Source organism: Phasianus colchicus, chromosome Z (assembly GCF_987193195.1).
Source record: "Phasianus colchicus chromosome Z, bPhaCol1.hap1.1, whole genome shotgun sequence".
Classification (NCBI taxonomy): domain Eukaryota; kingdom Metazoa; phylum Chordata; class Aves; order Galliformes; family Phasianidae; genus Phasianus; species Phasianus colchicus.
The window spans coordinates 865,912-879,565 of NC_143476.1; the positions used below are offsets into that span (position 1 = coordinate 865,912).

Sequence of the window (13,654 nt, forward strand, 5' to 3'; positions counted from 1 at the left end):
GGAAGAGGCTACATCCTCATATAGTGCTAGCATAGTATGTCTAAGTAAGGGGAAGATGATGGTGTGTCAAAGGGAGTTGTTTGAGGATATGTGTGGATCTGAGAGACAGGATGTCTGAAGAGCAGAGAGGCAAGCAAACTGTGCATTGAGAGCAGCACAGAGGGTCATGAGTTTTAGTCAGCATACACACGCTCACACACACACACGGGCATTCATTTAAATCATCCCTGTAACGAGAGAACAGAACATCCCTAAGCAAACGCAGTCCTACTTACTGAGCACCGAGAGATGGGGAACTGCTAAAAGGAAATTTACTGCAGGGAATTTACTGCTTCAGAGAGCACTTTGCCTTTCACCCCCACCACAGCCACTCTCCTGCTTGATTCTCCCCAGAGTCTGCAGGGTTTGTCCCATTGCATGCTGTACCTGCACAGCCAACACGTGATACAGAGCCCAGGTGGAACAGCTGCTTGCAAAACAAGTCTTTGCACAAACAAGCTCTCTCTACAAAACAAGACACTTGTGGCTACAGCCACAATATCAGTTCCCTTGAAACTGTCAGAATACTTTCTTCCATTCCAGGATCATTCTTCAGTCAGGGGCCTGTAGGTCCATGACACAGGAGTGATTGGGTCAATGCTATCAAAAGCAATTGAGTCTGAAATGCTAAGCCTTTGACTCACCAAATGCAAGGCTAATTGAATCCTGCTCTTAGAGCGTGTTTAAAAATAATCTTCTATTCAAAGAGCCATGGCCACAGGAGCCATACTGGAAAGCAGTGTCAGGCTATAAGTAATTTAGTGTAATGGAGTGGGAGAAAAGGGGAATTTCTTTATTTAGATCCAAATTAGCAATATATTTTATAATCAAGCTCTTTTTTTTCTAACTCACATTTCTTTCCTTTGGCATTTCAGAATGCCTTTTGCCAAAGGAAGAAGCATAGGTAGAGTTTATACTGAACTAGCAAAAATTAGTTCCAGTTCTAATCTTCTTTCAAGGGCCTCTGTGGGACATATTTGTGTGTACACAGATATTTACACTTCTACAGCTTCACAGCCCCTTTGCTTTGAAATAGAAGCAGCAATGCTACGGAACATGGTTGGTGGGCAACACCAGTAGTAGGTGGATGGTTGGACTAGATGAGTTTAGAGGTCTTTTCCAACAGTAATGATTCCATGATTCTATGGCTAAGGTGACAGCAGCAGCTCTTCAGTTGCTGCAGCTGTTGGCAAAGCATTTGTGGTGGGTGCAGATACTGAGGGCCTCGAAAGAGCAGGTCACAGCTCATTAAGAAGTAGTAAAAAGAGGGAAGAAATTCATACTGCCACTTTAGTGCAATGCAGTTGGCTTGGATGCTTCTTTCTATTTACTCTTTTTAGTAAAAGAATATGGCATATACTGAAATGGCAAAATAATATGTCTTGATTTAAAGCATAAAAAGAACCTGACAAGCTCACAGGTATCCCGAAGATTTTTTTTTTTTTTCTGTATTTTTCAAGAGGCTGCCCTGGGCAAAAGCATGACATGATTTATCTGGTGTGTTGTTATGGGAATCTACCTCAGGTGCTGGTGATGCTGGTGCCTTCCAGAAGCAGGACTGTCCTTAGGTCTCACCCAGAAAGATGACCTCAAGTGAGCAGGTGGCTTGTATTGCCTCTCAGATCATGGAGCTTCCTTTTGTTGCTGCTAGGATGTTTCTGCTGTTCCTTCAGCTCCTAACACCAGCTCTTTCCAAGGCTTTTTATGAGAAATCTTGTGCTTCAGACTGCGTTCATGCGTCGTCTCTTCAGTTCTGTATAAGAAAGACCCAGTTAAAAGAACTGTCACTGCCTCCTTGTCTTACTTGGCATGACTAACAACTTTCTTATGTTGCTATCTCCTTAGTGTCTGGTGAGCAGACTGACTGCATTACTCAGAGCATAACTGACCATAAAAACGATGCTGCGAACCTTTCTATGCATATCACCTCTGTTCTCCTAACATCATATACACTTGGACAAAAGCTCTAAATGTTGCATTTACTTGCTCTCATTGAGTAAGTGGAGCAAGCTTTATGGATAGCTAGCTTAGAAAAAAAATATGCTGTTGGTCTTAAATGTGACAAGCTGAGATCTATAACAAGACACGTTTTACCAGGTGTAAGTAAAAGTAGGTGTTTGTATCTCTACTTTGATACTGCTGTAAACTTTTCTAACACCAGCATTCATAAAATTCAGATTTACAGAAGAGCATGAAAACCCTTTTAAAACCTGTGCCATTTTCAGACTGTTATTTGCCAGTTTTCTTTTGTAACCCACACCATAGCAGTTCTTTTCTGGAGGCACCCAGCAGCCCCCGGCACGCTCTGAGCCCACTGATGTTGTGCATGTACCATACAGCTGAGTTCCACTCTGCCCTGAGGCTTTTGTAACAAATTTATACAGGGGTTTATACAGATTTCACAGGCAGAAAGAGCTAAGCAGCAAGCCACGCTTTTTGTTTAAAACAAACAAGGCGTGTGAATTACAGTGCATTTGTTGGCACAGTTCTCATCATAGTTCTGGACATACCTCTATCTTCTCCCACAGATTAATTGATGTTTTTAGTCATACCTCTTTTTATTATGTCAGGGCAGGGAATTCAGATGAGGAGACACATTTATCAACCCCAGCAAAAGCTTCATACTGCTATGGGTCTTGCTTCTGTAGTAGAAAACCACTGAAAACAAGAGGGAGATGAACAATGATATACAATAAACAATAGTTGTTTTTTTTTTAGTGCAAAGTCCAGCAAACATTTGCTTAAACATCATCTAGTCTGCCTGGACTCCAGGAATCATATTTTTGTTGTCTTCACTCTGACCAAAACTACTTTTCTAATCTGGGACTGATGATCTGTGGAGGTAGGAGAGAAATAAGATGGGCAACAACTGAAAAAGCATTAGCTTTGTGTCAGCCTACTTCAGTGATCAGGAATTAACTCAGGGGAGAAGTTCTGCCAGAAACAGGTCCTGGGCCTTGGGCCCTTGTCTTGCAGGCAAGTGCCTGAGACTCATGGGTTTCTGATGTGTGTTTTTCCTGCAAATTGCTTTTTGTTGGAGGAGGAATGGCTAACACAAATTCTGTGGTTTTTTTCTTGAGATTCAAAGTGTTGAGTTGCTTTTCTTCACCCTTTTTGAAGGCTTCCACACCTCCTGGCTGATGTGTACTAACGGAGAGCAGGAGACTGAAAGCCTCGTAGAGCACCTTGTTTCAGCCCTGCAAAGCAGTACGTTTTTTTAGCTGTGAAAGTGAAGGGCACCCAGGGGAAGATCATGGAGAGTGGCATAGCAATGGCTTCCACCAGCTTCCTCAGCACCTGTGGGTGCATCCTATCGGGACCCATGGATTTATGGATATCTAGATTGCTTAATTGGTCCCCACCCCAGTCCTCATCAACTGTGGCAAACTCCATCAATCTTGGCTTCCTCTGGGACCTCAAGGGTATGGGGCTCCTCAGGACAGCCTCCAGTAGTATAGGCAGAGACAAAGAAGGCATTCAGTAACTCTGCCTTCTCTGTGTCTTCTGTCACCAGGGCACCCACCTCATTCATCAGTGGGCCTACATTTCCCCTAGCAATTCCCTGAAGAGATCAAAGTTGGCCCTTCTGAAGTCCAGGGTTGTGATTCTGCTCGGTATTCTGTCCCTGCCACATGAGATCCTGAACTGCATCACCTCATGGTTGCTGCAACCAAGGCTGCCCTCAACCTTCACCACTTCAACCAGACCCTCTTTATGAGTGAGAATAAAATCCAGCACAGCCTCATCAAGTTCCCTGTCCTTATCTTGTGGCCTGTAACAGACACCCACAACAGCATCACCCATGCCAGCCTGCCCTTAATTCTCACCCACAAACTCTCAACCCACTCCTATCTGTCCCTGGACAGCACTCAATACATTCTAGCTGCTCTCTCACGTAAAAAGCAACTCCACCACCTCATCTTGCTGGCCTGCCTTTCCTGAGGACACAGCCATCCGTTAATGCAAATAAATCTGATAGCTGAGGTTCTAAGTGAACTATAATCATAGTCTTTCATGTTTTTCTCATGGTTTGGATGGCAAAGCAATACTGAGAGTTGAGATGCAAAAGATCCTCTGTACGTAATGTAAGATTCCTGTTTCCTAACAAGCTGGTAGAGCAAAATACTGGCGATGTTTCTTGAAGATGAAAGGATTGCTTAAGCGTTGGCATTCATGCCAGCACTTCCTGCTGGAACATGTGTAATGTAGTGACTGCTTCATCCACCAGCTCTGCTGTGTTATGGACCACCAGCCAGACCTCTGATTAAAAATCAACTCAACTTCTTTCCATCATTTTTATGCCACATTAAATAGTAAGTTAAAAGGAAAAAAAAAAATCCCTTCCCTTACTGCTTGCCACTATGGTTCATAAGCGCTCCCTCCATTTGCAAGCCAATGACATGTGCCCAGCTCATTACTGCTGTAGTCAGCAGTTTCCAAGCTGCCTGTGATTGTTACTAATTACCTGCAGATGCATTTTCCCTGCTCTTGTTGCTGATTTCAGCATGGTCAGTATCACTCAGAGAGGACAAAGTCGTTCTAAGCTGACACCTTTTCTTGACTTTCCAATACAGTGTAAAGGGCAGATTGACAAATCCACAGCCAGTCCTGACTGCAGCTGGCTGCAGCGTCAGTTTGCATTAGCAGCCTGGGAGGAACTGCCAGCCAGCCTCACCAAAGAGCCAGAGAAGTGCATTTAATTGCAGAGGAATCTGACATGAACTCTGTATTACTCTGCTAAAAGAAGAGATGCAAAGTGAGTGGGCTCCATTTTTGTTGCTCCATCCTGCGTTCTAGTGAGGAATATTGATCTCCTCCCATGTCAGGACAGCTCTCACAGCTTCCCTCCCTTGGCTTGTTGCTCTTCCATATCACTATCAGGGTGCTGCCAGGTGCCTGGCTTTCAGTCTGTGTATTTGTGCTGTTAGAGCTGTACCAATGTGTGGGCTGCAAAGCATTTCACAAATGACACCACCTGTGCAGGGGAAGGTGGAGACCGCAGAACACACGGAAGTGATCCTTTGTTCTCCAAAGGATGCTCTTTGTGAATCTGTAGCTATGCCACAGGAGTGTTGTTTTACATGCTCCTTCTTGGGATAGATCACTGCTGAAGATGTTGTTGCCGTACAGCCAATTGCATCATCTCATCTGCTTTCCTGTTCATTCCATACGCTGGTCAAAAAGGTGAGAAGAAACAACAAAAATAGGAGCAGAGTCTGCTTGCTGTCAGAAGAGTTGGGGAAGGAATCCCAAATGGCAATCATTTTAGGTTATCTGCCCTGGTTTGCACTGGGAGACTTAAGCAACCACAGATAATTGATTCCAGCTTCAGCCTGAATTGAGCAAATGGGACAGATGTATCTGTCTGAACCCACTGCCATTTGTGGAAAAATCAGCTTGGCTTGGTCTTTACTGTGGATGCCCCCAGTAACTTAGATGTGGTATATTATACCTGGTAGTTATTTCTTCATAGGTGGCACAGGTCTGTGGTAAAGGAGACAACAGGGATGCATCTAACCACCTGTATTTCTACACATTTTGTCAAATTTTCGTATTTGGCAAAAAGAAGTGCTAATGTGGCATAAATGCATGTCAAAAGATAATTTCTTGCCACTGTTCTGCACTGAAACACTGTCCTTAGCTGGTCTCGTGCAACACACTTGTCTTTAGTAGGGCTTGGTCTTATAGAAGTCTGTTGCCTGATTATGGCTTGCTATGTTCATCTCATCACACCGTGACTGCATTTTATGAGCCACAGTTTTTCCAGGTTGGCAGAAGGGTAGTTACAGTTTGTCATTCTTGAAGCTAGCAGCAAGACGGTAACAAAGCAGTTGGATAAAAAAAAGGTTGCCAGAAAGAAATCATCACCTGAGCTGTTCAGTGTTTGCAGCCAAAGAGTATTCTGATACTGCAAAAAAATAATGAAAAAAAACAGAAACTGTCAGGAGAACAGGGGACACGAAGGTTTTCTGAAGGGTTTGTAGTCTGGCCTACCATTGCCATGTAAATTAGATATCTTAGAAGCACAACTGTGAAATCAAAAGTTTCACCTTAGTGAGAAGCTGCAAAGCTGTGGTGATATACAGTTTTTAATCACTGTATAGAGATAAGCTGTTAAATGCAGTCGCATGAGCTCTTCCAGTCTCTGAGTGCATCCCAAATAATACGCAGCCTTGCTTTGCCGTGTCTTCCAAATACTCATCCCACACCAAAACCAAACCACCGCCTCTTTTCCAAACTCCATGGAGCTGAGAAAGGGCTATTTCTCTTTTGGCCCAAGCCCTTGTTTCATTTATCTAAGAATTCTTTTGTGCCTAGAGCTAGAGATCAAGGTTGATGGGGGCTTAGCTTAACCTAGAGCTTCCCGAGCTGGGAGTATCTGCCCTGTGGAGAAGGAGAATGTCATGAAAAAAGTTCTGCAGGGAGTTGTTACCCAGCTGATAATTTGCTGAAACACTGATAACCAACAGCTTTAAAGCGGTGCTTTCATTAGCTGAGTGAACAAAGAAGACAGATTCGGACAACTTAAAGGAAAGGGTTCGCCTTTTGGATGCTGTTTTTTCTTCCAGAAAAACTGCTTTGTTAATTTTTTTGTAGGCCAACTGCAGTAACAGTTAAATGTCCTCTTCTGAGGCCGTTGTGCTTTACTGATAGAACCAGTCTCTGCATGGAAGCGTGGATCGGTGCTTAACCACTAACACCAAGTTATCCTTTAATTTCTGTTCTGAAACTAGTGTTGGTGGTTGGCGGGTTTCTAGTGCAGCATACTGCTGGATTTACAACTTGGTCTCCACATTTAATAGATAACAGTGCAGATGCATTTTCCAATAATCTATCTGCCACTCCTGATTGGGCCTGTCATGTTGAAAACTTGAAAAAAGGCCCCATGAACTTGTTGTGGAGAGGCAGGGAATACGAAAAACAGCGGTGCCATTTTTAATGTCCGGACAGACTGAAACACTGTTATTTTTTCCCCCCCACTTTTATCAGTTCTTATCTTGCTGTTAAAAAGGAACAAGCACGTTTCAGAAAGCAAAGAAGGCCAGCTGCACAATGCACAGACCTAGGCTATTAATGGGGCTCTTTTGACAATGTATAGCCTGACTCAGCTGGGGATTTTGCTGTGGATTTCAGTGTTGAATTTAACTGTAGTAGACATGTTTTGGCACAAAGCACGTATAATAACAAGCTGCATTTACACAGCACTTTTTACTTATGGATTTTGCATCTCTAATTAATTGAATCTGTTTCTCCCTTCCCCCCAGTACCACTGTGGTGTGGATAGGAAATACAGTTTTAAATGGAACAGCCATGGTGGAAAGATTAAGACAACAAGGCACCAATGCCCTCATGCCAGCTCCCAGTTGCAACGAGGCTGGGGCTTGTTCTGTAAACACACTGAATAACTTAAGCTCTCCTTTGCTTCAGTCTCAAATGCTCTGGAAAAAAAAAAACAACACAAAAACACAGAAAAGGAAAAACAAAAAAAAAAACCCAACTGTGCATGAAAACAACTCCGTGAAATCAGGTAGAAACTGTCTTCCTGGCTTTACTGTCTGCATACCCCATCCGTGCGCTCACCCATAGTTTTGCCACTGTCTGCAGCCAGCTTCGGAGGGGCAATGAGAGCTCCAGGTATTCAGAACTGCCAGGGTGTCTTAGAATCACAGAATGGTTTGGGTTGGAAGGGACCCTTAAGATCACCTCGTTCCAACCCCCTGCTGCAGGCAGGGACACCTCCCACTGTGGGACCAGGTTGCTCACAGCCCCATCCAGCCTGGCCTTGAGTGCTTCCAGGCAGGGGGCATCCACAGCATCACTGTGCAACCTCTGCCAGTGCATCGCCACCCTCACAGTAAAGAATTTCTTCCTAATACCTAGTCTAAATTGACCCTCTTCCAGTTTAAAGCCATTTCCCCTTGTCCTGTTGCTACATTCCCACATAAAAAGTCCCTCCCCAGCTTTCCTGTAGGCCCCTCAGGTACTGGAAGGCCACTATAAGGTCTCTTCAGGATGAAAAGCCCCAGCTCTCTCTGTGATGCAAGCACAGAATCACAGAATGGCCAGGGGTTGGATGGAAGGGACCTCAAGGATCATGAATCCCCAACCCCCCTGCCACATTCAGGGCCACCAACCTCCACATTAATACCAGCCCAGGCTGCCCAGGGCCCCATCCAACCTGGCCTTGAACACCTCCAGGGATGGACGGGGCATCCACAGCCTCTCTGGGCAGCTGTTCCAGTACCTCACCACTCTCTCTGTAAAGAACTTCCCCCTGACATCCAACCTAAATCTCCCCTCCCTCAACTTAAAATCATTTCCCCTTGTCCTGCTTTTATCTCCTCTTTCCAAGAGTTGATTCCCCTCCTGTTTGTAGGCTCCCTGTAGGTACTGAAGGCTGCAATGATTCACCCCGCAGCCTTCTCTTCTCTAGGCTGAACAAGCCCAGCTCCCTCAGCCTGTCCTCATAAGGGAGGTGCTGCAGCCCCCTGATCATCTTTGTGGCTCCTCTGGACCCTCTCCAACAGCTCCCTGTCTTTCTTGTACTGGGGGCTCCAGACCTGGGCACAGTACTGCAGATGGAGCCTCACAAGAGCAGAGTAGAGGGGGGCAAGCACTGTAAAACGTCTGATTGTACCTGTACAATCCACCAAAATACTATTTCCAAGTGGGCAGAGTGATGTGTTGGCCTCTACGTGTAGACACGTGACGTGAATAGAGTGAATGACTCTATTGCATCCCAGGCAACATTTGTGGGACAAGGTAATTATTTGATGACAGCAATTGACAAGACCTCCGATCTTGCTGAGCCATCAACGACAGGCGGACACGTATGAAATAGTTCTCACCTTTGCATTGCAATGATTGGGCATTCTCCTTATTTTCACACAATGGATCCAGATATTTTAATGACACTGCAGCACATCTTGGAAGAAGGGGAACATCTGGTGCAAAGCAGGAAGAATAACTCATTTTCCCTATAGTGTTCTTGAAATAGTTTGTAGTTATTTCACTGTGAAGATGCTGTGATTTTTCTCATGCTACCTCTGAAACACGATTTTGCAGGAATATTTGAGGCATTTCTTTCTTCCATGCAAACAAAAATAATGCAAAAAATGTAAGAAGCTTTGATGTCATTTCTCACAGAAGCAGTGAACTATAATAAAAACAAGAAGAAAGTGCAAAATGCAAAAGTACAAAAAGAAAATGTCACTGGTGTTTCTTCACAATACAGCTACTCTGTTGTTGATGCTGATGATAAGTGCACATCTGCCAACAGAAATATCACTTGTGGGAATCCTGTGAGAATTGGAGGGAACAGGAACTGCATCCACTGCCATCAGCTTGGCTGCTAAGTTGAGATTTTCACATAACCGTGATCAAAAAGTGAATTCAGTAAAGGCATAAAAGATGTACTGGGGCCTCTCTGGAGTTTGTTTCATTGTACTTTCTTTGCAATCATCTAAATATTGTGAACACAGTCATGTAATGGCACTATCCTTCCGAAAATGACTTACGCACTATAAATGTTCCTCTGAAAATGGGATATGTGTGGATTACACTGTCTTCAGCAGAAAGTCTTCTTTCTGTGGGTTCCAACCTGTTTACCTCCCACCAGCTGAATATGGGCCTGGGGGCAACCAGGGGCTTGAGGCTGCAGGATGGGACGGGGTTTGGAACATGGTGGGAATCCATGCTGTTGCAGCTGCAATAATCAGAGGCCATGGGATGTTTAGGGTTGTGAGTGAGACTCCTTCTGTCAGTAAATCTAGTTTTTTGGTGCAAAGCAGAGGATCTATATGTGCTGATTTTGCTCTGGTCTGCTCACTGGTGTCTGCGCTGCTGGGGTCACAGCAAGAGCTGCTCTGCACATCTCTTCTTCCTGCCTGCGTGCATCCCCAAAGCTTTATCTGCCCCAGGGCAATCAGGCTTGTTCTGCAGTGAAATGACATTGCAGCGAGCCCAGCACAGCTGAGGCTGCCTTCCACAAGTGTGTGGGGAGATGCAAGCAAACACTTCAGCCTCTTGCTGTAGAGATGTATAAGACTATGGGAGTTACATCAGGCCTTGATGTGCAGAAGTAGGAGTGGTACCTCACAGTCAATCGTGCTTTTCCCCACTGGATAGAAGCTCATGACCGTGTCAACAGAACGTGGATGCACTGTCATAGGCTGCTTGGTGCAGGAGAAGCTTTTAAGGTCTTAAGTTGTAAGTGGACTCTTCTGTAAAATGGGTAAAGTAGCTCCATCACCCTCTTGGCGTGTGCTGTGGAAGACTGCTTTGGTTCTGAAACAGCAGTGAGGTGGACCTGTCAGTGCCTTCAGACATGATGTAGAGTCATGCAGAACTTCAGTTTGCTCCAACATTGGTGGCTGAGGAGATGGCCATGCCCCCGAGCGGGGACTATTGCACTGTGCCCTCTCTGCCCTTCCCTGCCTGCACTGAGCTCCTCAGATCAGTGTCATTTCAAAATTAACCCTTCAGCCTATCTGCAGCAGCACGCCCAGCTGCAGCACTGTTCCATCCAACCTTGCCAACACAGTGGTGTACAGAGGAGCTTTTTGTGGCAGCTGAGATGCAGAAGATGACTTGCTTATCCCCTTGCATAAGTGAATTAGGTGGTGTTATGTCACTTAAGGGTTTAGAAACTGTGTGCTTATGTCCTTGCTTTCTTACAGGCAGTCACAGAATCATTAAGTCTGGAAAGGACTTCTGAGCTCATCAAGTCCACCCACCAGTCCACCCCCACCATGCCCACTCAACCATGTCCCTCAGTGTCAGATTTCTATGGTTCTGGAATACCTTCGGGGAGGGTGACTCCACCACCTGCCTGGGCAGTCCTTTCCAATGACTAATAACAGCCTTCTCTGCCCTGAGGTCCCCGCTGGTTTTGCCCTCTCCCAGGTGCTCCTGGTGGCTGCAGACCTCTGGAAGAGCTGTGCAGCACCCCTCTTTCCTGCTTGCAACTGTTCCTCTGAAGGTGGGGATGCCACTGCAGGGATGGCTATCACGTCTGTGCAGAAGCATCCTGTGTGCATCCACACGTGGCACGTTAACACTTATAAAGCTGTTTTCGGCAGGGGGACCCATTCAGTGACAATGTGCAGGAAGGCAGAACTGGAGGATGGCAAGGTATTTGGTCACTTCTCCAGGATACAGCCTCTCCTTGTTCCCTCTTTCTCTGGGGACAGTCAGTCCCTTGATGCCTGTCTGTGCCATGACAGATCTGTTCCTGCTGGCTGCGTGCTGTGGTGAAGCTGCAGGGAGCAATCACCATCTGCTTGCCCAGCCATGGGACTGGGGTGCTCAGCCAGGGGAATGCTGGGGGTTTGTCCCTGTACAGGGACAGCCAGGTCCCAGCTCTGAGCACCCTCTCAAACTTACTAGCTCCCTCCTTGCCCAGTGTGAACCCCGGGGGCTGTGAAGAGGCCCCATGGCTTTTTTCAGCATCACATGTGCCCTGTGGAGAACATGGCAGCTCTGCTCCCCATCATCCAAATAGCTTTCCTAAAGGGTCTCCTTTCTTTGACCTTTGTAATTATTCCTGTGCAATCTTTCTTCGTGTTTTCTTCTAATTATTTTTCCCTTTCTTCTCTCCCTGCCTTTTTTTCCCCTAAAAGTCCACCAACTTCCCTTCAGAGTATTAAGGATGTGAGTGAAATTGATGGCAGAAATGTCTCAAGTCTTTATGATGATGAATGACTTTCACTGCCGAAGCTTTTATTGTCTGTGATTTGGGAAGAAGGGGAACTGATTTATCATGGCTGACTGTCATGCCATTTAATACAGTTATAAATCCCAGCCCACTGACTGGCACCATGAACCAGGGACCTCGTCTGCCCACCTCCTCCCCGTCTCCGACCTCCTTTCATTTCCCAGCTTCTTCCCCCCACAGCTGCTTGCTCACCTTCCTCAACTGTGAGAGGGGAAATTCAAACCAGGGGAGCTCACGCAGTGATGGTGGTAGCTGAGGGTTGTGGCAAACACTGAGAGCATCACCCAGATTTGGGAGGGCTGAGAGCCCTCCTGCCTTGGGGAGGCTGGTCTCATCCCAAACGCACAGGAAGGCAGGAACACCTGTAGTTTTTATGCAAAAGAAACCAGGCAGGAGTAACACGGCGCTGCCTCTTACGAATCATCCTCCAGACAGTATGCAAAGGTTTTTCATTCCCAGCTGTTGGATAATGGGACGTGTCCAGTGTGTGGTAAAGAACACAAATTGTATTGTGAGGGCTGGTTCCTTGTCTGTGTTTCCTACTTGGTCCAGGGCACGAACCTCTGCCCCAGCTTCACAGTGCACGTGAAAAATGCAATTGAATTTTTAAAGTGATTTGGTCTAGCTATTTCAGTTTTTTTTTTTTTTTTTTTTTTTTCCTCCCAACAAAAGGAAATAAAATGCTTCAATTTTGAAAATTAAAAACATTTTGATGGAAAACGCCGAGATATTTGGTTTTCTGTATCTTATTAAAGCTTCACTTTTGTTATCATAGCACATAATCCAGATTAAATTTCAGTTTTTTCCTCTAATTCCAGGATAAAAACATTCTTATTGAAGTGTTAGGAATTTCATGCTTGGTTTTCAGTTTGGAATGTGGTTACCCTTAGTTATTTAAAATTTAGAGTAAATATGTTTTCCGTGAGGCGCAGGAAGCTGCTGCTAATGCTGGAGAAACGTTCAGATGTTGTACTAAGGGAGATGTTCTCGTGGGTGGAAGGTGGGAGGTTGGACTAGATGATCTTGGAGGTCTTCTCTAACCCTGGTGATTCTGTGATTAGCAGTGACTGGAAATGTCTTGATCTCAGATTAATTTCAGATGCAGGTCTTAAAAGTGATTCTTAGGAGATGGAAAATATGTAGCTTGGGTTATCACAACTCTGCAACCTGGGGGAATATATCATATTTGTTTTCCTCTGTGCATAATGAGCAAGCAGGGTAGCTGAGTGCCTGTACACCCTCTCTCTTCTTGTTTCTGACTCTGGTTGTGCGCTGCGGATTCTTCTCTGCCTGTGTCAGTGTTTGCTGGAAGGGCTGTTGTTTCTTAGTACTATGGCATTCTGCCAGGAGGTACTTCTGGCTGAAGAGTGCCTGGTGCCTGGCTGAAAATGCCCCAGCCTTCAGGGGCTGTACAATGAACTGACACGTACTCTGTCATTGGTACTGGTGTCCGTGAAGAGTGCTGAGAGCCCAGCTTGGAGCTGGCAAGACCTGTGCCAAGGCAGGTTTGCAAAGTTCCTGGGCCTCTCCTGGGGGCTTGCATTTCATCTCCTCTATTCTGCTCTTATTGTTTCCCAAAGCCCTCTGCATTCATGAAATCACAGAATGGTTGGGCTGGAGGGGAACTTAAACACCCCCAGTTCTATCCCCTGCTGTGGGCTGGTTGCCTGCCACCAGATCAAACTGCCCCAAACCCCATCATAGAACCATAAAATGGCTTGAGTTGGAAGGGACCCCAAGGGTCATCAAGTTCCAACCCCCTGCCACATGCAGGGCCACCAACCTCCAGATATGGTACTAGTCCAGGCTGCCCAGGGCCCCATCCAACCTGGCCTTGAACACCTCCAGGGATGGACGGGGCATCCACAGCCTCTCTGGGCAGCTGTTCCAGCACCTCAC

General features: G+C 45.7%; 1 protein-coding gene and 1 long non-coding RNA gene across 4 annotated transcripts in view; one reads left to right on the forward strand and one right to left on the reverse strand.

Annotated features, from left to right (window-relative positions):
* Window positions 1–13,654, forward strand: part of PAX5 (paired box 5) — a 111,509-nt gene that overhangs the window by 61,619 nt on the left and 36,236 nt on the right. The window lies entirely within an intron of this gene.
* LOC149912149 (uncharacterized) lies at window positions 356–7,761 on the reverse strand. Its single transcript, XR_016462170.1, has 3 exons — window positions 7,621–7,761; window positions 2,592–2,697; window positions 356–1,792 (listed from the first exon to the last, which is right to left on the reverse strand). It is a non-coding gene; the product is annotated as an uncharacterized LOC149912149 (long non-coding RNA).